Source organism: Amphiura filiformis, chromosome 4 (genome assembly GCF_039555335.1).
Source record: "Amphiura filiformis chromosome 4, Afil_fr2py, whole genome shotgun sequence".
NCBI classification, from domain to species: Eukaryota; Metazoa; Echinodermata; class Ophiuroidea; order Amphilepidida; family Amphiuridae; genus Amphiura; species Amphiura filiformis.
This window is the reverse complement of record NC_092631.1, coordinates 50,297,154-50,322,082: the sequence shown is the minus strand read 5'-3', so window position 1 is coordinate 50,322,082 and position 24,929 is coordinate 50,297,154. Positions and strand designations below refer to the sequence as shown.

Genomic DNA, 24,929 nt, shown 5'->3' with positions numbered 1-24,929 from the left:
CAAACTGATGTCAGTCAAAAATGATTTGTTTAATACTCTTTTTGTCCTTGAGATCTACTTGTCATACTCATAGGCATTTAGAAGAGTCCGGCATAAAAGAACGTACATGTTTAGTGTAAGGTTTGGGTTAAGGTTATAGGGTAAGTATCAGGATATTTTAATTCTAAAATCTGTTTTAGAGTTAATACAAGACATGGATTAGATTTTGAGTGGTGGCTTCCATTGACAGCCAATGTTATTCTAAAATTGCTCTGCCACATTGAATTCGAATGAAGGATAATACTAGAACATTATAAACGAATCCATCTAATATAGTTTCATATAATATCAATGCTGAAGTCTGCATTCTGACACATTATAGATGTTTTTGATAATGGGAGGAAAATAAGTTGGTACAAAGAAGTACAATTAAAATTGCATATTCAATTTTACAACATCTTGCTGAAAACAAGAATAGTTTTCATTTATCTACAGACTGTATTCAAACAGTAATGTTGCTGGTGTTGTTTTTCTGCCTCTTTACCATTTCAATTGACCTAAATGAAACACATTCGTCTTATTACGTTGTACTTCGTTAGTTTACTTACCTTGAACAGATTGAGAACGAGAAACCATTACGTGAATTAATGTCTATATATTCTATTGTTTACTGATGTTCTATAAGTGAAAATGAAAGTAGAACACTACTGTTTATCAATCCTTTTGTTCAGTTGTTCAAGTGCATAGAGTTTGTGCATGTTCTATCCTTGTGTAAATCACGTAACTAAGTTTCACAATTAGGGATCATTAAAAATTCTCATTCTCCTCGTTTGAGTTTATAACAACATATATAGCACTCATACATGTTTTAGTACACTTCTCAGAATGCTAAAGTTTTATAAGAATAGCTGTTTATTCCCGTAAAGAAAGCCGGTCAATAAGCATTCTCTTCACTTTAGAGCCAGAAGGACAAAATCCATTTGCAGCAAACATGTCTCACGTCGCAAAGACTTTACAGGTTCTCCCTTGACATAAAAATATAATTAGTTAGACATTATTCAGTATCAGATATGCAATATAAATCACTTTTTTCTACGTTGAACCACCAATACAAAGTAATACTGGTCCCATTCTATTATAACAACTCTAATAATAATATTGTCGGCTATGAACGACATGAACTTTTGCAAAACCTTTTTTCATGTTAACTTCCGATACAAACCGACACATTGAATAATTAATTAGATTTTTAAAATTCAAGGACTTATAGTTTTAAAGTCACTAAAGTGTGGGCTTTGAAATAGTCAATGCCCAGTTGTACAGTCTACTCAAATTTAAGCCAACAAGTCAAGTTCCAAAGAATATTGCACTTAATGTGTTTACACAACGTATCGATGACAAGCTGTTTTCTATTTCAATACTTAATGAAGATTGTTACTGAAAACTTAATCAAAGTTAACTTCCTAGCGATGGATTTGGTGTTGCTGGTTGATTTTTCTGGGTTTTTTTGACACAGGTTGCAGCAGCTCATGAAATAAATGAGAAAGCTGATATTTACCTTCATCTCTGTTCATGGTGGCGTCCCTTCTCTTCCTAATCCTGGCAACAATCATAATTTTCTGTTGGACCTTTAATAATCTTAAGATTGAATAGCCTTATTCCCAAGTTAAGAGAACCCAGACGAGAAACATTTTATTTAACAAAAATACTTCCGTAATCAATTATAACTCTATTTTATTTAATGCCTGAGTTAAAAACAGCAACAATAATGGATTATAAACAAATGATAGGATTTTATAGGATTGACTATGACAGTTCCGCTGTTTAACAAAAGCGGTGTACTGAGATTGTCGGTAATTGATATTTGTAGAAAACAGGAGAACAGGTCGACTTGGAAACAGACATTTTGAGAATTGTTGGAAATCTGAAACGATCAGAATATGGAAATGTCAGTTTAACACTTAGTACGTTTTGGCACCTATTTTCTTTAACATTATAAAGATGTATACACTTTTATTAGAGAAAATAATTGTGTGAATGTGTTAATGCCTAATATTCATTTTGTGTCAGAAATGCTTTTCAATTGTCGCATTTTCAATTTAATTTAAATTAAATTAAAGGAATAATGGTGTTTAGCATATGATTGGAAGTCTCTCGCATTAATCTAGCCAATGTACAGAGGGATTTAATCCTAAAAATCCTAATCTTGTATAACGCAGACTAGTTGCCGTTGTCAATATGTATCTTAGTAGCGCATCTTCATAATTTCAATCGCGATTCATTGCAGTGTAGCCGTCATGAAAATATGTGTGTACCTAATGTAGTTCTCAATCGCAATTACTATGAACCGTACTACTTTTTCATTTCTAAACTGATATCAAATTGCTTTGAACATCCAAGCAAAACGGTTAAATAAAAAATCCATCAAATAAAATGATGTGATATTATTTTATTGATCAGTGGGTGAACCAAACGTTTATAACACTTATAGTTCAATCACCTTCTTATAAACTTACCAATTAGAAAATAAATATAGTTTAGTTGTTATTTTTATTGCTTGTCAGATTTTATAACTTTTGTATCTATCACGTGACATTTCACTTGTACTTGGTTCAGAAATGATCAATAATTGTTACGGCTGAGTGTTTTCATCAAAAAAATTTCATTTCTGAATGCATCCGTAAAGTAAGTTAAAATTCATTAGAATATACATTATCCATCTGTCTGGTATGAGATATTGGTTTATTGCAGAAAATGGAGTCTATGTGACTAGGCGTGGGAAAGATCGTAACTCTGAATTGAGTGATCTGTGGACATTATTGATGTATAAAAGTGATAAAGCGGCAAATAATATTTGATTATTAATCTGTGACGAGAGCCATTGGTATTAACTAATCATAGTTTTAACTATTGGATGGTTAAAAATGGGGTATCTGAAAGTGAAATTGTACCAGACATTATGTACGCGTATAGAGATGTAGATGGTTAATTCACGAGACCCGCAGGGGAATTGCATTAGACGCATCAACATCTCGGTACAAGTGCAATATATTGTAGCAGTTTCTTGAGCAACAAGTAATACACAATTTCTTTAACACATTTCATGCACAAGAAAAAATCCCGTGACTTTTGCATCTCTTAAATAAAAAAAAATTGAATGATGGACATTACAACCAAAATATAAACACATCAACCCGCAAGGAAAATTAATCAACGCGTCACGTTCGAAGGCACTTGGCATAGTACGCGGAGATCATTATATCAATACCCTTCCGGTACTTTTCAAACCACTTTTCTGATTGGCTGCTATGATTTGCGTACTTTTCTAACCACTTTTCTGATTGATTTGCTATTTTAATGTAAAAATTGAGAGGAGAGAATAGCAGAAGTATTGAAAGATTTGAAATAATTTTGATGATTACCGCTTCCTGTATTTTTCTTGTATAAAATAGAAAATATACCCAGTAAAATCCTTTACTTCTTATTGGACCCGCTTTACATTTTCCTACCATTTAAAAACCCTTTCAATGTATCAGAAAATAGACTTCAGATAAAACGATATTAAATGTTAATTGTTCGCCACGTCGAAAAGATAACTTTTAAAATTCCTCGAAATGGAACAAGTTACTAGTAACAGTTTATGCAATAACACAAATTCTTAGATTATTAGAGCATGTAGATAACCAATCTGCTCTGTAGTTTCCAAAGTTAAATTATGAAGGACACATGCGGATTGAGTTTAATCAGGGTTCTTCATAATTATCAAATTTGATATATGGTATGATTTCTGTAATAAGAAACGATTTAAATGCTTTATAATAATACGCACACTTCCAGCACAGTTCCTGATTTGATAAATACTCTACCCAACAAATGTGTAGGCGGCTCCAATAATTTCAATCACTTTAATATCCGATTGTCAGCAACACTTGCTTATCCTGTAAAACATTCTCCGATCCGCTCTCTACGACGACCTCCCCCTTCACCTGGTCATTTGAGCTGGCTGACGTTAAATTTTGTCAGCGTTATTTCCCTGATCTCTCATTCCCATTTCCCATTCACCTTCGCACAGTATGTTTTGTGGGACCTGAGAGCTCATCAGACACACTAAAGGTCCCACAAAAATACCACATGTATACATAATGCTTGGCATTCTAAACAATAAAAAAATCTATTTAACAAGAAAAGCATCACAATCATTTTTACCCATGTTAAACATAATTATTTTTCTTGATCAAAGGTTAAAGAAAACTAGTATTATGTTCAGCATACAAAAAATTATGCAGTCTTAAGAGACACCTCCTCTAATCTCATCTTCCCCGATGGAAGGCAATACCGCGGGTCATATAAACTGTTCGGTAATTTTTTTAAACAAAAGTCAAGAAGCAACGATATGTAATGCCCGTTTCATATAGGCTTAAACAGGTATTTCGGACTTAAATTTCTTGTTATTTTGCAATGCCTTCGACTTGTTGTTAATGAGGTTGATTTAAACAGATGGATCTGGCTTTCACAGAATGCTAAAATATATATATGATTCACTGTGAATGATCACGATACCTACCAAAAAGTTACCACATCTGATATAGTAGTCACAATTATGCGTACAATACCCATAACACTCTTCTTTGTCCTTGGGATCAAAGTAGATCTGTTAATTATGATACGTAGAAAAGTCTAGATAAAGTTTGCGTTAAAGATTGGCAAGCGGAAAACAATTGGTTGTCTTCTTTTTACGACAGATTTAAGTCAATCATGGCAAGCAGAAACCAATTAGTTGTCTTCCTTTATCTGTATTGAAACAGTAATGTTGTTGTTTATTTCTTTCTTCACCATTGACATGCAGTAAGCGCACCCACTTCTTAATGCTGTAATTTGTCACTTTACTTAACTTGAACAGATTAAGAGCGAGAACGAAACCATTACCTGACTTTATATCTCTATGTTGTACTGTTTACAGATGTTCTAAGAGGAACTGAAAGTATAGAACGATACAGTTTATCAATCCTTTTGTTTAGTTGTTCAAGTGAGCAGAGCAGAGTTTTCCGTTTTATAGCCTTGAAGAAATCACATCGCCAAGCTTTACAATTTATTGTTGAAAATGTATGTTCCCCACTTTTAAGTTTACAAACATAAAGAAAGAATAAAGCGTTCAGCAGGTGTATTTAAGTTTGGTAGTTTTTATTAGTTCCCCCCCAAAAAAAAAACCCAATAAGCATTCTCCATGTCGAGGAAAGTCTGTTAACATGCAGTCGCCTCTTTTTCTGCCAGTCATGTTTTCGGTAAATGCTTTATGGAAAGTAACCTATTATTTCTCTACAGCAATTTTGAAACAAATAATACTACATTCTTTAATAAAACAACGGAAGTGTCAGAGTCAACGTATTAGTGGTTGGCATCAAATATGATTTGGAACATGATCTGTTGGCTTAAATTTTATCACAACTGGGTATTTCAGAAACCATTATGCCTTCAAAGCTCGCACTTTTATATCAGACTATTATAAGTCTATGCATTTTGAATATCGAACAATTATTCTTTGTATGATATTTCCATTTGTGCAAGGACTAATCTTTCCCTTGAGATGAGCGTATTTGTTATATTTCCATTTGTCTGGTTTGTATCGTCATGAGAGTAAACTGTTTTGTATTTTTTATATAAACACGTAGATAGATTTTTGCCATAACTTTATTTGTAGTAGACATTAATATCCAATAGTTGTGGTTACAATAGAGCCAGTGGTACCTTGTACTACTGGTTTAAGTCAGACATAAAATGATATATATTTTATCTTCAAACTCAAACTCTAATACCGTATTATATTTTTATGTCAAGGTAAAATTTGTAAAGTAAATTTATGACGTGACACATGTTTTCTACAAATGGTTGCTTTGCCCTCCTGGCTTTAAGGTGAAGAAGCAGCTTTGGTAGCAGTGCCTTCACAAGCTGGTGTGCGTTTTATAGAGGACTATTGCTGCAGCAGCCTCTGGACTAAATTACCAAATAACTCTTCCATAGCAGGTTTAATATGCTTCAAATTATCCCTTTTTACCAATTAAAATTCATTTGAATCTTAGGAATAATGGTGTTTTCGACATGGTTGGAACTCCCGTCAATCAGGCCAATGTACACAGCGATGTAATCCATGACCAATCGATCTAATCTTGCCATCGTAATAATGTGCAATTCCATGATGTCAATGTCAGTTCTGCGCATTGTGCATTTCCTGTAATTTTCAATCTCAGTTTTGAGATTTTTTTCATGAACCGCACTACTGTTTCATTTCAGAATTGCTATCAAATATCTTTGCTTTTATGCACCAAATAAAATTAGGTAAAATCATTTTGAATGATTAAATTTTTGCTTTATAAATCGCTGTTGTATTAGTGGATACACCAAACATACATAAACAAAGTATAGTTCATTCGTCTTCTTGAAAAATAGCCAATTAGAAAATAAATGTACTTTAGAATATTTGCTTGCCAGATATTATTATTAACTATCATGTGACAATTTACTTGTGCTTGGTTTGGAAATGATCAATAATTGTTTCGGCTGAGATATGTACAATATCTTCATTAAAGTTATATTTTTCATGCTTTAAAGCAAGGATAACAGATCCTTTAGAATATATCTAATATATATCTACAGGGTGTCCCTGAAAGAATTATATCGTAGGAAAGTGAATTTTTAGGTATTTTAACGCATAAACCAAACACAACTAAATGACTGATGTGATTGAGGAATAATATCAGCTATGACAGACTTTTCGAATTTGACGTAGTCAAATTTCTATCAATGACAATAGACGCCTCATATGTGCTGATGATACCCAGTGATTAGCATTTCGAATACAAATCATCGATTGATATTTGAATCCGTGGAAAGGTTTGAAAATGAGGGAGTTTCGTATAATTCTTATATTTCAAAAATGGTGTGGTCAGTTAGGTTTTAAATTTCTCAACCACACCAGTTATTTACTTATATTTAGTTGTGGCGTTAAAACACCCAGTCAATTAAGTTTCTGACGATACAGTTCTTTCCGGGACACCCTGTATGTGTTTGGTATGAGATATTGGTTTATTGCAGACAACGGAGTCCATGTGACTTGTCGTGTGAGAGATCGTAGCTCTAAATTGATTGATCTGAGGACAGATTGGGGTAGAAACTGATAGCGCGGCAAATAAACTTTGATTATTAATCTGTGACGAGAGAACAGAGCGTCACCGGTATTGTGTAATAATATCTGAGCTTTCTGACAAGGTCATCCGTATCAACTGATCATAAGTTTACCAAAAATGTTGAAACGTTTGGAAATTAGAATTATTAGATTGTATAAACATGGGACATCTAAAAGTGCATTTGATCATTGCGGAATCCTTTGAAAAATGCACTTGTTTTCCCTACGGTAGATATTGTCTCCTAATTTCATATCACAGGATCTTGGTGTACAGGCTGAGTCAAAATGAAGTAAACTCTGTTTGTGGTCTTTTGAATATATATACCGTAGAATTCCGTCTAGAAGCATATATGCCTCTAAACGAGGGTTTTTTTAACGAAAGATATGAAAGGCCAATACCAATAGATTGGTCTTACAAATATACATGTTTGTACAGCCGCCTTTATCAGTAATATAGTTGTTCTAACTCCAAATAACTTTTTTGTTGAGAGTGTCTGCCTCTTGTCTCTTGTGTCAAAAAAAACCTCGTTTAGAGGCATATATATGCTTGTAGACGGAATTTTACGGTATATCATTGGAAATAGTAGAGTCTGATTTTTATGCATGCCAATTTGTCGCCTTTGTACACCGTTGGTATGTGTCTGTTAAGTTGCTTTAAATCCATCCATTAGTCCATTACCGTAGTTTAACATATTATATATTGGTAAGGACATTGTGTTCGAATGACCTTCTTTGTGTTAATCTAAATCATTATTGATTGAATAAAACCTATATTAGATTCATTGCAGCTGTTATAGAGCAAATAAAGTTATCAATTTATTTAAATGGCTATTGACATTGTTAACCTCAATTTACAATTTTTACCATTTATCTTAATTTGGTTATAACAAATGTAATTACGGATACCCTTTAACGTTAAATAAAACCAAATGATGCCATAGAATTATATTATATTATGTGTACGATCATTTGATGCAACAATTGAGAAATGGAGACAGTTTATTTCACAAGATCTCAATTTTTTCCAAGCCATTTATGCGGAACTGTACGTTGAAAAATTATTTAAAAAATACTGCATTCTATCTATTTCACCTTTCCCTCCATTTCAAATGTTGATTATACGGAGAAACATCTCAAAATATAAAAGATGCCGTTATTTCTTGTCAGACAGGAGACTTGAGAATTTGCATTAGATAAAAAGATATTAAATGTAAATATATGAAATGAAAAGATATTACAAATATCATTGTTCGCCAGTCTACCGCGTCTATTTATTTATTGCTTCCAATGGAACAAGTAATTAATTTTTTAAATTTCAACCAACTGTTAACGCATTACTTTTGCTTTATAAAATTTCTTAAAGAAAGAACAGATGAAACGAAATTTGGAACTAGGAACTTTATATACATGACTTCTCATGATTACAGACTTGACATTAAGTCTGCAAACCCCGCACCGGCTGTAACAGTGGTGTGTCGGAAGATGGTTTAAAATAATTGTTTAATCGAAAATGTGCTTTCCATGAGTTTACATTATAGTACTCATAATGTAGTGCATTAAAATGGCGGATTTAAGTAGGCTGAATTTGAGCTTTGTGGGGATTTTTTGATTTGGTTTGTTCGGGTTTTGACAACCCTGGATAACCCAAGAAAGCCTCTATTGAAGCTTATTTCCATTGGGGTCCATTTGAACACCGGGACGGGTTGGGAACAGTCAGGGGTTAACACCCTACTCTTTTCGAAACTGGCTGCGAGATACATGTACAGGCATGGCTCTCTGTACACGGGACCGACGGATTAACGTCCCCTCCGAAGGACGGAGTACTTTCATGATTCATTTACCAAATTCTAAATGAACCATGGGGAGAGCGGAAGTCTGAATTTAATCTACAGAAGTTGCCAATTAATTTCAGACTTTTTTTCCAAGTCAATATCCCAGCAAATCGCCACCGCCGGGAATTGAACCGGGACCTCATGCACTAAAGGCAAGTACCTAACCATTGCGCCACGCTCAATTATTATTGAGGTGATATTTTCTAAGCTTCGTCAGCAATTTGCATTCGTCAGCAATTTGCATTCGTCAGAACTGAAATGCACTTCCAATGTACCAATTTTCTGAAAACTGGAGTAACTTAAAATGTGGCTCTTAACAGTGGTACGTCACTCAGAAAGTTTGAATGTCCCCCACTGGGGTTAAATATTATAAACTTATGATAAAAAAATTACTAGGATTTTAATATGTTTTAGTCAACTTTGCTTTGGGGGGGAGGGGGTTCATGGTTTGTTACTGCACTACTTTGCCCATCATAATTAACCAAAATGAAGTGTGTGTATATATCATTGTCAGTACAAGGCGGGACGAATTCAACTCTTGAATAGATCAACCTATATTCAAACTAATTTTGCTTGTTATTCAAGCCATGTTGCAGCTTATTACACACTACCCTTCTCATGTCTCTCTCAAATAACCGACCTGTCACCTGTTACGTCCTTAACAACATGAGAATAAATCAAATTTGATTGGCGCCTAAACGCTGCTCATCAGATCGCTACACGATATATCTAGAGATAAACTACCAAGTCAATAAATCAGAGCACACAATACAACGTCCCTATGGGCAAAGGCTATTAAGTAGCCTTTCAAAAGCTTGTAGAGAACCGTGACGATAAAACCCTAGGCAATTCGTCGATGGATTAGATTGTCAAAATTGGCATTAATACTAAGTGAATAGATCACCATGATATTGTGTTTCTTTTTTTCCTTTCAAGTCATTCAAACACGTCGTATTATTTCAATTCAAAAGATGAGAGAACGTTGACACTTTCTGCAGTTTCTTCTTTAACATTTAAGGCGCTGCGTTCAATCTATCGGAATCTATCCTTCGCCTTACGACTTTGCAAAGGAATTGCTTCCTTTAGTGCATGTCAATTTCTCTGTAAATCAATGCTCAGTTGTTATTGAAATTGATTTCTTGGTATGAATAGTTCTTTCAAGAAAGTTATTTTATTTAAATAATTTGAAGTGCTGTTTTGTATGAAAGACGAGACGTAATTTATGACTGTGTATCTATTGTATGTATTCATCAATGGAACGTGTAGTTGGCCATTGCCTTTCATAACAAGTGCGACAAATCAGTTTTTAAAATCTATCAGGTATTTTTTAAATAATCTCGTGGAATTTGATGACGTTTGTGACAAAAAAGTCCAATAAATGCTCTTTAACGTTCTTGTATTTCAGTACGTTTTGGTGTTAGGCAGAGACTGGTGTGAGGTTCATAAATATTAAAACTGGAACTATTATATTTCTCCAGGTAGTGTAAATTTTGCACAAATGGAACGACCAAAACAAACAACAAACAAACCTTAAAACCTTTGACCTTTTTGGTGCATTAAGAAATAAACAAACGTGTACACCTGAAATAAAATCAGTGAAAACAAGCCTAATCTCCACTTAAAGTTCAACTGTTTTGCATTTAACGATTCCATAGGCAGCAGCATTAGAATATTTGAAGCTTACAATTGTAGTGGGTGAATCTGCATATGGATCTGAATAGGTACAGCTGTAGCTCATACACACCCACACTATATACCATGAGTAATAAACGGGGTATTTGGGGTTCAAATCAGAGAAATTATCAAATAAAAAGGAAACCTTTTGAAACGGGTTGAGTTTCAGGAACTCTGCCGGATAAATAAGAGTTCAAAGTTAAATGCGATTTAAGAGATTTGCAGAGTTGCACACGAATGCAAATTTACACACACACATATACGCGCCTTACATACTATCTAGGGACAGAAAATGTGTCCCAGATTTCTTATAGAAATATAATTATATTTCAAGTATTTCCCCTCATTGGTGAGAGAGTAACTATCCGACTTGGCAAATTGATCTAAGATATCTTTACCTACGCGGTGCAATGGTGCTTCCTCAAAAGACGTAATACTTCCATTTATTCAAAAAAAAGAAGAAAAAAAAGCGTAGTGATTTATAGTGCGCTACGCACAGGCACAACGCCTTGACGTTGATCCACAAGCCTCAGCACACTTCACAGGTTGTCGCTGACCACTACGGCCCCACATCATTCCATAAACCATTTAACAACAAATTAGGGACTTTGCTGCTACAAGAGCGCACACCCTAGACATTCCACAAATAACCATCGCAACCAGGATCAGCTCCCCGAGTTTCGTACGGGTTACAACGAGACAATTAGCAGTAAGTTCCTTGTCTAGGGGTATTTCAAGCTAACTCAAATTTTCCACGAGAGGCACCACCAGGGTTCGAACCCGCAACCTCTCACACCATGGTGGAACGCCTTAACGATTGAGATAACTTGACTGCTTAATTGGATGAAGTAGCAAATACATGTTGGTTTCGGTTGCTAGGGAATGCGGAATTAACATACGAAATAAAGGATTGTTCATCGACTGATGTTTTGGCCAATCTATCCATATTAATAACAAAACAATCCACAAGGTTGGTCAAACCTTACATAGCTACCGACCACCCACAATTTCTACGTAGTGTTATTTACAACACCACCCTGATTTGTGAATTACTGCTTCAAAGACTTCCACTAATTTATTTTTCGTATTCTTTGTTACATTACAGAAGCGAGGAAATGAATTTTCAGAAATATTTAATAGTGAAGAAAAGAGAGGCAGCTCAAAATCAATTGACATGGCAGAAGACATGATCCGACTTATTCTCTGGTGTAGAAAAATGGGAATATCATGTCATCAATAAGCCACATCACATGGTAAGTTTATACTCATGGGAATCTCTAGCAAATGCATTTTATTTTGGGTAGGCACTAAGTATTATATAATTTCAGCACATTTTAAAGTTGGACCTATGACATGCTTCGAAGACGTATCAATTTCATTCAATTTCTAACCTGATTTAGAGTATCTATAACAAGTGGTTGAATCATGACATGAAATATAAATATTTAATGAAATATTAGAAGGTAACTTTAATACCAAGCATGTCGAACAATATCAATTACTAAAATACTAATGACAAAATTAACCAATTTGAGCAGAATTCTGATCATGAATTTTGATTTATTGTAAGTTTTTATCAATAAGCTACAAAAGTCATTGACGTTGCGTAAGAGCACATGAGTGTATCTGGGCTCAAAAAGAAATATTTTTCAAAAGATTATTATCTTAAAATCCTGTCCATCAAATTAAACCAAAATTACACACAAGCTTACTTCGATACTCCACTCTAAACACATGTCAGTAATCAACTGACACAACAGCACAATGTACTGACATGGAACAGCTTCCTGGACCACATGGCACAGCGCAGTTGATGTGTGTATTACAAATGTAACAGCAATGTGGACCCACCTCAGGATTGCCTCACAACAATAACACTCGTACCCAAAGAACAAAAGCACCCACCTGACAATGCCTGATATAGGGAAACACGGACACGTGTACGTCACCGTGCGCCCCAACACTCTCTTACGAACACCTTCATTTGTTTTGACTTCTTCACGTGCATCAAACTTTATGTTGCCAAATTTTCCAGGCTCTGCCGTGTGATACAGCAAGCGTATCCATGCTAGTGCATTTTTCAGTTGTGTCAGTAATGTAACCTTTTGGCTATTGACATATGTGACGTGTCATGTCAAAAGGAGACACTTTTGGGCAGGATCGTAAATGGAGAAATAGCCAAATATCTGCCCGGGGTGATTTTTTTCACAATTTGGGTTTGTTGCGAATTTGTAATGTTCTTAACGTTTAAAATATTGTCTGATAGTTTCAGACCGGAATATAACTGGCATCTTGTATTTTTTGAGACATTTATTCAAGGCAATTCCTACTCTCAACATTGTCAATGATATTTTTAAAGGCCAATATCTCAATTTCCAATTTTATGATACATAACTTACGAACTCAATATCTTCACTTAGGAATGTCCGATTTCATTGGGGAAAACGGCATTGTGGAGCAAAATATCTCTATATTTAAGATATGTAAAAACCTCAAAATTGATAACCTGCCCAAAAGTGTCTCCTTTTGACATGACACGTCACATATCAGAGTAGAGTATTGAAGTAATTTTGGTTCATTTTGATGAAAAGATGTCAAGATATGACCATGTGCAAAATTTGTGCTCTTTTGAGCCCATTTTATAATAGAATTGTTACACCTTTTCTGCTTATCCACTGCTTTACATATTCGATACAAACCAGAAAACGAAATATTGACCTTCTTTAGGACATTCACACTTTTTATATCGATACCTTTGGGTCACTAACAGCATTCGTAAACTTTTCCTGTCCTTTGTTTGGCATAGTTTAAATCGAAGCTATTCAGCGACTTTAAATTAACTTGTTAAAGAAGAGTAATTCATAATCCTGGTAGGCATTTCATTGGTGATAAGATGGACGAATTACAAACATTTCTAAACCCAAAGGAAATTAATGCACTTGTACTTATATGGTGTGAGACGACGAAAACTTCATCCATCACACAGGCAGTCTATCAATTAAATTTTCCATTGTGTATGTAAAAGCATTCTACAGCTGAAAATGTGTCTTTGGTAATTGAAGAGACTACACGGATTGCAATACATTCATAAATCACTTCAATATCAACACAAAACCTTAATAACAAAAATCTTTAATTTAACAATTGAGTCTAACAACTTGTTTCCCAAAGCATATTACTGGTTAACACGCGTCAACCGATAATTGATGTCCCGCGGGTCAACACTTACCCATGTCATTAGAATTGATCTCTCGTCTTTGCCTTCTTCTGTTTGATTCCTTTTTAGATTCATCAGCTAGTGAATGACAACTTGGGGGAAATCTGTTTTTGACAAACTTATCAGGACGTGATTACCTGCGGGAATACCAACGGACCTAAGGATGCTTTACCTTATACATCATTCACATTTTTTTGGATGACCTTAAACTTAACTTTAATTCAACCCTCAACATAACATCAACAATGTCTGAATGTATATTTTCTTTCTTTTTTTGTTTTTATTTTTCTGTGTACATGGTGTAACAAGAAATGATGTAAATACTTATTTTTCAACAGAAATAGAGAATGATTTTATGTATATGCTGAAACGCCTACTCCTATTTTGCTTGGGGTACACCATTAATTCTTTAAGAAGGAGAACTGTGGCTATGTAATGATTCTTTGCTTCGGTAATTGCAGATTACAGTGTTAGGAAATAGTAATAATAAAAATAGTTCAGCAATATATTTGCAGTTACTTGAGTTTAATAAGGATTAAGCAATACAAAAACGATAATTTCTCATTACTTTAACCATCTATACGGCTCAAATATATACAATATGTTTCCTTGATCACTGGATTGTTAGTTGATACAACGTCGCATTTTGGTCACAAAAGTGACACTATTCGGCACAAAAGCGATACATCCGATTTGGTGATACAGATAATATCCACAGTTCCCTTTCTCATTGACCTCTACACCTTGTATGTGAGATATATATTTGGATGAATTATACCTTTTCATCGACAACATAAATCTTATTTCCGTTAATATAGAAGTTTACAAGAATTTTTTCTACTCTTCTGTGTAAACCACATAGGCATGTCTCAGTATTCTGATTAATATTGTTACCTCATTTGCACAACACGGAAAAAAATCTTGATATTACTGTAATAATAAGTGTTATTAGTTACATATAGGTATATATTTATAGTTTTAATAAGTAAGGAAATTATATTGAAGGCTACTTCCAAAGGAGAAATCAGTAAAGGAAACTTACCCAATTGACCTTTTCGGTAAATCCCATAAGCCTTTGCGAGTACACCTGCGATGTCGTCATTTGACGTCACGCCGACTTGCAATGCGCAGTAACGATGTTCGATAAACGATTTGCGCATCGGCGCAGATCAGCGTTACGTCAAATGACGACATCTCAGGTGTACTCGCAAAGGCGTATGGGATTTACCGAAAAGGTCAATACCGCATATATATTGTTCATTATACTTATGTTTGTGCTTTTGTAAACCCCATTGAATTGTAAATCATAACTCCCAGACAAAATGGAAACTTCTGCAAGGTAACGGTATGATAATTGTAAAAGGAAAATATCGTAGTTAACGGAATATTTGTGCTATTTTGAGCGTGTCGGTATGAAGATTGAACAAGGAGAGGTACGAAACTGAACAACGTTGACATAGTTTGCCACAAATTTCCTCGTAAATATGGGACGTTTGTTTGGATGCGAGTGATTAGACAAACGTTGCTCATAAATTGATTAACATATAGCCATGTGGATAGCGAGGTTGCCTCCGTTTGTTGAAACAGGTGGTAGAACAAACGATTTATACATGTACTTCGAAGAGAATTTGGATTGCAAATTAGGGCAAATATGACTAGAATATTTACGAATACTAGTTGATATTATTTTTATACAAAATGCATTATTACATTAGTAGTATGCTGATAGGGGAAATATATTTGCTTGTTCTGCTCTTTCTGATTGTTATTATATTACAGAAATGTACTAAGCTAACGCATAATGACATAAAGCAAACTGAAATACTCAATCATTATGTGGTAGCAATTCTCTGCATTCTTCATACTGCTAAAAGGTGGTTATTTGCAAAACTAATTGACTTGAATAGACTAGAGATAGATCACCATATTCATCTCATACTTAAATAGAGTATACGTGTTTAATGTAACTCCACTTATTTCTTTTGAGCGAAAGCCATTATACCCATGCTTTCCCACCCCTATTGAGACAATCGTGAGTGTGTGATTGATGGATACACACATGTGTGAATCGTGTCTTTATCGATATTAAAGTGGCATAGAAGTGCTTATCTTGTATGAAATCTTAATTAAAAAATAATTTTAAACTAAAATGTTTGCCGTATGATGTACCCTAAATAGTATGTATCAATATCTAAAATGTCAGCTAATGTGATAATTAAGGTCAGTTTGGGTATGCTAAAATTGTTTTAAATATCAACACAAACATTCTTTTGAGTGTTTGAGATAATGGGCTAAATAATGTTTTAACATGTAAAACTAACAAGCTATATAAACCCATCCCCAAAAGAAAGTATCCAGTTTGATTTTGGTTCTTAAGTCAAACATGGGGTTTTCAATCAAGACCTACCAATAGTACATTACAGATACATTTATTCCGCACAGTTTGATATCTCATTTGTCCAAACCGATGCAGAACTTATGGCACAATGATCAATAACTGCACCTACCCAGGATTTTAAAGTTGCAGTAATTCTTCTACATACAACCCTGTCTCTTTTATGCTTCTCAAGATTCTTCTTAAGGGTACACAATAACAGAGACGGACTAAGACTGTTTGACTTCACTTCATGTGTTTTATTGAATACAGATACTCTTTTTACTCCTTCCTCGATGTTTTACCCTTCAACACACACTTCCAAACACACCCCCCATTCATTTGCAAGAGCCTCTCTTCACTATTTTGTACATTGGTGATGAATATTGAGTAGCAGGACCAAATCAATAGGAATTACTGCAAGTTTTAAACTTGAAGTGATTGCATTCAAAAGGTCATTGTTTCATCAATTCTGCATCGGTTTGGACAAATGAGATATCAAACTGTACGGAATAAATTTATCTGTAACATACTTTTGGTAGGTTTTGATTTAACACCCCTTCTATGACTAATGGACCAAAATTAAATTGGATACTTTCTTTTTGGGTTTATTTGAGTAAGAGACAAATATAATAATAATAAATCAAAAATCTTTTTTAGAAGCACTGGTTGTATGAAACTTATGTATATATACACAGAGAAATTTATGAGCGAGGAAGCATTAATGAGAATTTTATAAGTCTTGTAAAATATATGTGTAGTAGTTTAAGACACGCTCCAATGTTTATGTTACACACAAAAATATTTCACTATGAATTGATCGGAAAATATCAGAATTTATATTTCTACACCCTTATTGTTACCCAGTTAGAGTTATTACCTAGCTTCAATGGGTTATTCACGATTTTCTGAAAATGATATTCGTTTTATTCTCTTGTAAATGGAAACACCAAATTCCAACATGTTTCAAAAAGTTGTTGTAGTGGAAAGAAAATACAGGCATGATCTCGACAGAATTGAGGAAGACCATTCTAGTTGTCTTGTATACTTATTATTCTTATTCTAGTGTAGTGTTCTTTAAGTTGTAGTGGTATGCAACCTCCGTGTCTTCAATACTACTTTCACCGTGGCAGTTGCATTTAAGTTTTTGAAAGCAAGTCAATAAAATTGGATTTGTGTTTTCATTCTGGTGTTTCCTTTTTGTTTCATTTAGAGTTTGCTGTTGTTGTGATGATCCAACAGCTGATGACTGGCGGAAAGTTATGTCACGTCACTTCCGGTAGCGATGTTAGTCTTGCTAGCAGTCTCGAACAGTGGATCATAAACGTGACTTAGATTGTAGATCGCTACCGGATGTGACATAACTTCCCGCCAGTCATCAGCTGTTGGATCATCACAACAGCAACCTTTGAGATAATCAATGGTTCACTGACGAAACTGTCAGCAAGAAAATGTGCGAGTCATACAGCAACGTACTGTTCGTTCGGACGAGCGAGCAGACATCCATGGAGTTACGAAAAATATTTTGAGATCATATTGAGACTTGAAGTGGACTACAATCAAATAATTTTATGTAAACATCTACTTCTAGGCATCTGTTGGGACTGATTATTCTAACTCTTGTAATTGTTCCCAGAGAAAGTTTATTCATTTATGGTTTATACAGCCTGTCTAACAAACATTTGTGCAAGTAAAAAAAAGCGCCCTCTTTATACCGTTGTGACATGATGCTTACATCAACGTCAAGGGCGTAGTCTTAGCTCTTAAATGCCGGTTGTTCTGTTCAATTTGCTTGTTTTAATCTCGAGATATGTTTAATTAACAAGAAAAGGGCAAAATCACAATTGTGCCACTTTTACTAGGGAAGATCAAGAGGACTATGTAAATCAATGTTAGCATCAAGTTTATCAACAGTTCCTTCGTGAAATCAAAAGAATGCATCAATTATACAACAATAAAAATAGTTTTTACTGTCTTTACTTTTCTACTTAAACAGATTAAAGGAGGATCCTAGCATCCTCTTTTTATGACATTTTTCAGTATATATTCACGAAAAAAGCTTACTCCCAAAATTTCAGTTGATTCCGATTTTGCGTTTACGAGTTAGTTATGCATGATTATGTGTATTACACTGCTCCATATGCCACTGTTGTAATTTCGTTCTGGTATACCAGAACGAAATACAAATGTGACGATATTTTTGCTAAGCGAATTAATATGCAAGAAATTGTTGGTACATAAGCATTATGTAGCCAGAGGTTTCCAGTGGTATAAAAATGTCACCTTTTTTTGAGAGAAGTGGGGGAATGAGGCTGGGGATCACGAAATGCCATTTTAAAAGAGAAATAGATATTTCACATTCTGCTGTAAAATTAAATAATCTGCATGTCAAAGATTTTATCATGTTAAAAACTGTTTTCTTTGACGTCACTCAAGACATGTTTAAAGACAAACAAATATTGCACACTTATAGGTTAATGAACGCGTATTACTTGTTGGGAGAGAAATTAGACAAAATAATGCATGCACGCTAATGTTGATGCGTCTTATGCACGAGCCACGAGGGGGGGGGGGGGGTGCATTAGACGCATGAACATCAGCTTTCATTGATTTACATGTGCAGCCCTCTTCCCTAGTAAAAGCGGCACAATTGTGATTTTACCCTTTCCTTGTTAACTAAACATATCTCCAGATTAAAACAAACAAATTGAACAGAACAAACGGCATTTGAGAGCTAAGACTGCGCCCTTGACGTTGATCGATGTATAAGCATCATGTCACAACGGTATTTTCTAATTGCCATAGAGGGCGCTTTTCACTTGCACACTTTTTTGGAGACAGGCTGTAGTGCCTATTTATAGCTGTCTCGCATTCAAGTAATCAAAGAAATACGTGAGCAAGATCTATTCAACTCGTCACCTTTTCTTTTCTTTTTATCTGCAATATCAAACATACGGAGGTGAGATGAAGTTAGCACTGTATGCACATAATGTAGGTGCACTTAATATGCATCACATGCACATCAGACCCTTACGCACCACTTTATGGCATCAAAAGCCGCCTGAGATTATTATATTAGCCTCAAACACACCAATATAAATAAATTATTGTTTGATAGAAATTGTGCTTTCAATGAGTTTACATTATCATGATTATGGTGCTCATAATGTAGTGAATTTTATGGAGGCTGAATTTGAGCTTTTTGTGAAACACAAATTGCGAACTTTATGCAATTTTATTGGGGTTTGGAGTGATAGTTCATAAAATAGCATTCGTCAGAGCTGAAATGCACCAATTTTTTTTAATGGGCGGAACTTATATCTTATATGGCTCCTAAAGGCGATACGTACTCAGAAAGTTTGAATGCCCCCCCCCCCCTCGGGTCAATGTTAAAAACTTGCGGTACAAAAAAACAAAAACAAAAACGGAAAGTCATTTTTAGCTTGACAAAACCAAGTGAATGCTTACGCACTACAATATTTCGTCCTTCACATCGGAGGACTTCATCAGGTATGACTGATATGGTCATCTGATCCACTTTCCCGGGAGATGGGTTTTCGGTGATGTTTAGACTCATTTGCAGTCTTTAAAAGGGGATCATATACGTGCCTAAGGCAAGCTTAGTTTTGTCAAGCTAAAATGTCTTTCCGTTTATTTAATCAACAAACCTGATGAACTTATTCAACGCAAAAACAAAAACAACTGCGCGGATTCCTGGTTGCCCAATAAATCCACGCTGTTTCTTTGTATAAAGTAAGTTTATAACCTTTGGCCCACATGGGGCCATTCAAACTTTCAGAGTACGTACCACTTTTAATAGCCTTTTAAAGATCCTCCCACTTTCAGCACTGTTCAGTTCTTATTGGTATTTAGGTTCAGTAAATATCACCTCAAACTTCAATAAATTTGATCAGAGCAATGTTGCCCAAATTCAAAGATTTTACCCCCCAAAAAACAATAAAAAAACAACTCAAATTCAGTCTCCTTAGATCCGCCATTTAGGCTAATTCACTACATTATGAGCACCGTAATGAAAACGCATGGAAAGCACATTTTCTATCAAAAATTGTTTGACAGCATCTCCCGACACACCCCAAAAATATTCAGCTCGCGAGGTTTATGCAGACCCCGTTCAGACTAGTCTTGGCACTTCGTGAAGAAATATTCCATACTTAAAGTCAAGTCTGTAGATTAACAGTCGAAAATACCAAGGGAAACACATGTGCATATAAGAGTTTTAGGGTTGACAACAAATAAGCAAAACAGACACAATCACACTTTCTGTTTCTTTATCATGATCAATCGACATGTCTTCATGCCTCCAAGGACTTAATTTTCCACACATCAAACCAAGTACAAATACAACTAAACACCCTTTAAAAACAGATAAATTGACAGTTGTATGGGTTTACATCCCGGAGATATAAAAGTGGTATATGCAGAACTTAGGAACAAACTTAAACACTACTTCAAAGCGGTAAATGGTAAGTAATGCATTTCTTTTTATAAATATCATTATATACTGTATATAACTTAAATTTTAAGTTTGACTCTACAACGTACAGGGTGATTTAAAATGAAGTAAACTCATGTTTGTGGCGATTTTGAGCAAAATCTAGGAAGGAGCAGATTTTGAACGTCTAAATAAAAAAAAGAATTGTTGTATTTGCCTCTGCAAACCCGAGTTATACTCATTTGAATAAAAACCACCCATTTATTTTCTAAGCTGCACACGGTTTCTCTTCCGAAACATGTAGTCATTTAAAAAAAAAAAAAAAAAAAATAAAGGTATATTCTGAAAAAAGATCGTACATTAAGGCTTTAACCAGAAATGACATACCAAGTGCCAGATGTATTTGTGACGCAGAATTATTTTGCTTTGGAAAAGATGTTTATGTTCACATGAAATAAATTATCGAAACTTGATATGTATATGAAATTTACAAAATTTGACTAGTTTTTGAAAATGATAAAATTTAATGATAAATATTTATACCTTCATTTAGTCTCTTAAAAAAAAACATTTTGTAGAATTCAATCGCAACATTAAAGATTAAATGCGCAAATGTGACTGTTACAATTCACAGGTTTATATACCGTGTTATTTTCTTGGACCAATTCACATTAAGACATTTTATTGACCTGATTAACGTGACATGGCAAAACAGAAATGTTTTCATTGTGTTTATTAAATATGCTGATGAAGTCGACGATACTTACAGTGTAAAGTTCCTCAGGGTTCTACTTAAAAAAGGCAAATAATTACAAAAGAATAGCAAAATGACATTTGTCTCGTAGCGCATTGACTACCTTTCTACAGTTTGTTGATTCTTTTACTATTTAAGGGAAGGGTATGAACGTTTGGACAGTATTTATTGTGGGACATTAGAGCACATCAGACATATCGGATTGCATTCTGAATACGAAGAATGTCCTTCTGATATCAAATAATTTTGATTTTTGAAATTCGCAATGTAATACACATTTTATGGCAAATCATTAAAATTTACATTTTGATATTTAACAGTACTCGAAGTAAAGTGTATGTAGGTGGGATGAAAAGCTGACGATCAATTGAAAATTTTGACCTTTCGTATTGAAGATATGGATTTTTTCCCCAAAACACACAAAAAAATTAGGTCTTTTGGGGAAAAAAATCCATATCTTCAATTACTCTAGGCTCTATGAGGGAGTTCGTGGCCATCTCTCTTTTACTTAGTCAACCATGATTTTATTGTTGTGCAAGTCAAGGGGTTTCAGAAAAACTTGGGTGATTGATCTGAATTTGCCTAACTTTTTCTATAGAGGGCGTTTTTCAAAATGGCCGCCAAAATTATTAGTTTTGACAATATCTCAGTTTCTGGAGTGCGTAGAGACATGATTTTGGTGTCTATACCTATGTTTTTACTACCAAGGAATCCAATAAGACCAGTTGTTTAGTCACTGGCACTTCCTTTCAGGCAGCCATCTTCAATTTCAAAATGGCCGCCAAGAATTAACATTGTTATTTGTAACATAGTTATTTATAAGCAAAGAGCATAGTTTTGGTGGCTATACTTTTGTTTGTAAGGTCTTATAGTGTCCAATGGGAGCATTTAGAATATCTTATTCATTAAGTTTAACATCTGCATGACTTCGTCCATGCTTAAAATGCATTTTATATGGTATAATACTATTCACATCAGACCTAAGCTCACATGACTATTAACCTGACAGTTTCGTCTGGTCGACAGAGTTTCTCAGGAGCCTCCAAAACTGTCATTATTAGGCATTACGCAGTTAAACTTAGGTTGTGATTGAAAGAAACCCGAACCAATTTACCATTTGATTTGTAAGGGACTTGATTATCTTCAATAATAGCCCGGAATAATATTTCATATATTGTCTACCAGGTTAGTTGTGGAGATTTCTACAGCTATCTGTCTTCTGACACTTGCAGAATACACTGCATTTTACCATTGCCTCACGGCAAGGATAGGTTACACGAGCACATTTGCCGCAATGACACACCACACTCCAACATGGCTCAAATGATCTCCATGATGTCGAAGGAAGAAGGTTTCCATTCTCATGTAGAAAACCATAGTCTAGTTGATCTAGATCTGCTGTTTGGACGTTGAGTTGCGTATCCAGAACATGCATGGTGGCATATGCATTGCACGGTAGATGTGAGGTTCCAAACCTTTAGATGTTGGTGGCAGACTCTGGTGTGAAGCTGACTTTGAGAAGTGAAACTGATCCGCTCTGAGTTGCAGAAAATTACTGGACTTGTTTCCAGCATCTATGACTTGCACCAAGTACTGTTCTGCCTGCTGGATAGAAGAAGGACCTAGTGGAGTCGTTGCGCCAAATCCTTGCAAGTAAACCACAGGATTGGCCTTGAGGGCTGCTTTATTTGTGCCTATTTTACTGGTGATGTCACATCCTGTGAGGCTATGTAGCGCAGGAAGCACTGTGCATATCTGAGGGCACAATCTTGCATACAGAATGTGGAGAGGTACAAAACGGGTAGTGTTGCCTCTCCCTGCTCTTACCAACAGTTCGTGAGGACCCTCGTGAAGAAAGGTAGCCATATAAAACAGCATGACAACTGTTACATCATGTTTTGTGACCAGCTCGGACACAATCTAGGATATGCATGGGTATACGGAGATCTGTCTCTTCAACTCGAGACTGCAGGTGCTGCATGTTATATTCTGTTCCATTATGGATCTTTATGCACTTCCATTTGCCACAGTCAATGCATAGCTGGCTAAGAACAGTTGGCTATTTATGCATTTCCATGGACCTATCACGCAAGAACGCATACACCTGTGTTTCCAGCAGCAGAGTATTTTGGCCTGACGACCAGAACGTTGATATGTCCTTTGGAATTGGTGTAGATAGCTCAATTGAGCTCATTACCACTGGAGTTGCGCGTCATCTCCTCAACCTCTCTGTGTCTTTCACCGATGGGTCGTCATGATAAATGTCAAAGATATAATCACATCTGTCATTGTGATGATACAGAGAGGTTGTTTCTGTAAACTTTGAGAGCAGATCAGAGAAACTTGTAAGTACTGATAGAGGCACTCTGGGGATTGCTGCCATGACATCAATCAGGAAGGCAGAATCATCCTTATGCCGGTAGTAATCATGGTAATAGTCAACAGGCTTGAAGGTTTCCTCTAATTCCCGAACAAGTTGGCTCTTTTCTGGTTTGGTCATTAAACCGTCACCACGAAACAGCAATGGGGAAGGTACATATGTCAGCAGATCATCAGTGCCAAGACCTCTATCTCTATAGCCACTTCGAGGGATTTGTCATATTCATGTCTGCGATGACTTTCTGAACTGTTCTCTTGGGGTTTTCGTTGATTGAGGCCATTGTTTTGAGGTTCCCTATGTGAAAAGTGTCTCTCAGTTTTACAGATTTCTTGATTATCCTTTCACTGTGGAAAGCCTGGTATATGTTCTTCCCCTTTTCAGACGCATTTAGTACATCGTTTCTGATTTCTGATGTCATCACCTGCTTGGTGACGAAGTTGTGGAGCTCTGTGGGGCACTCTGCAGAGAACGGTGACCCTCTCTTTTCAATGAAATTCATCATCTCTTGAACGTGTCCTTCTTGTTTGATAGTGACTAAAGATGATGGTGCCATGCCTCCGAGGTACTCCCGTCGACACCAGTACTGTTTCTGCTTGGAATGTCCAATGACACCATCGCTGCAATGTGATGAAAGGTTGATGGTCTGCTCCGACTTCTGATCCAACTGCTGAGAAGCGCCCGGGTTTGTCCTTAATTGAGAAGGAATGTCCATCTGAAAAGTGACTATAAACTGTTGGGGCTGTTTCAGGTAGGTTTCTTGCATCCTGTAGATACACTGTACCCCATCGTAGGTAATTAGTGGAATCCCAAGCAGCAAACAGCTTCAGGACTTGACTTTGCTTGACTTGATAGTTGAATGGATTCCATCGTTGATTAGGGCTCTTTTGACTTTAACCTGAATTATAATAAGGGCGATAGAAGTGGCGAGTTCACAACATTGGTTATATATATAGTGCATAGAACTTCAACACAGATCATCAATGATCTAGTAAAACTATTTTCAGGGTAAAAGTTGGGAACCTGATGGTATAGCTGTGGTACTTTGACATTAAAAGGCAAATTGCTTGTTTACACTATTCTTGCTGG

The 24,929-nt window shown here is 35.4% G+C and overlaps 1 long non-coding RNA gene across 1 annotated transcript in view; it reads left to right on the top strand.

The window, feature by feature from the left end:
• LOC140151023 (uncharacterized) overlaps positions 1–17,440 on the top strand; it is a 195,756-nt gene extending 178,316 nt beyond the window's left edge. Inside the window, exons 4-5 of the long non-coding RNA XR_011858883.1 lie at positions 11,771–11,918; positions 13,952–17,440. This is a non-coding gene — a long non-coding RNA (uncharacterized lncRNA). The remainder of the gene's footprint in view (positions 1–11,770; positions 11,919–13,951) is intronic.
• The last annotated feature ends 7,489 nt before the right edge of the window (positions 17,441–24,929 follow it).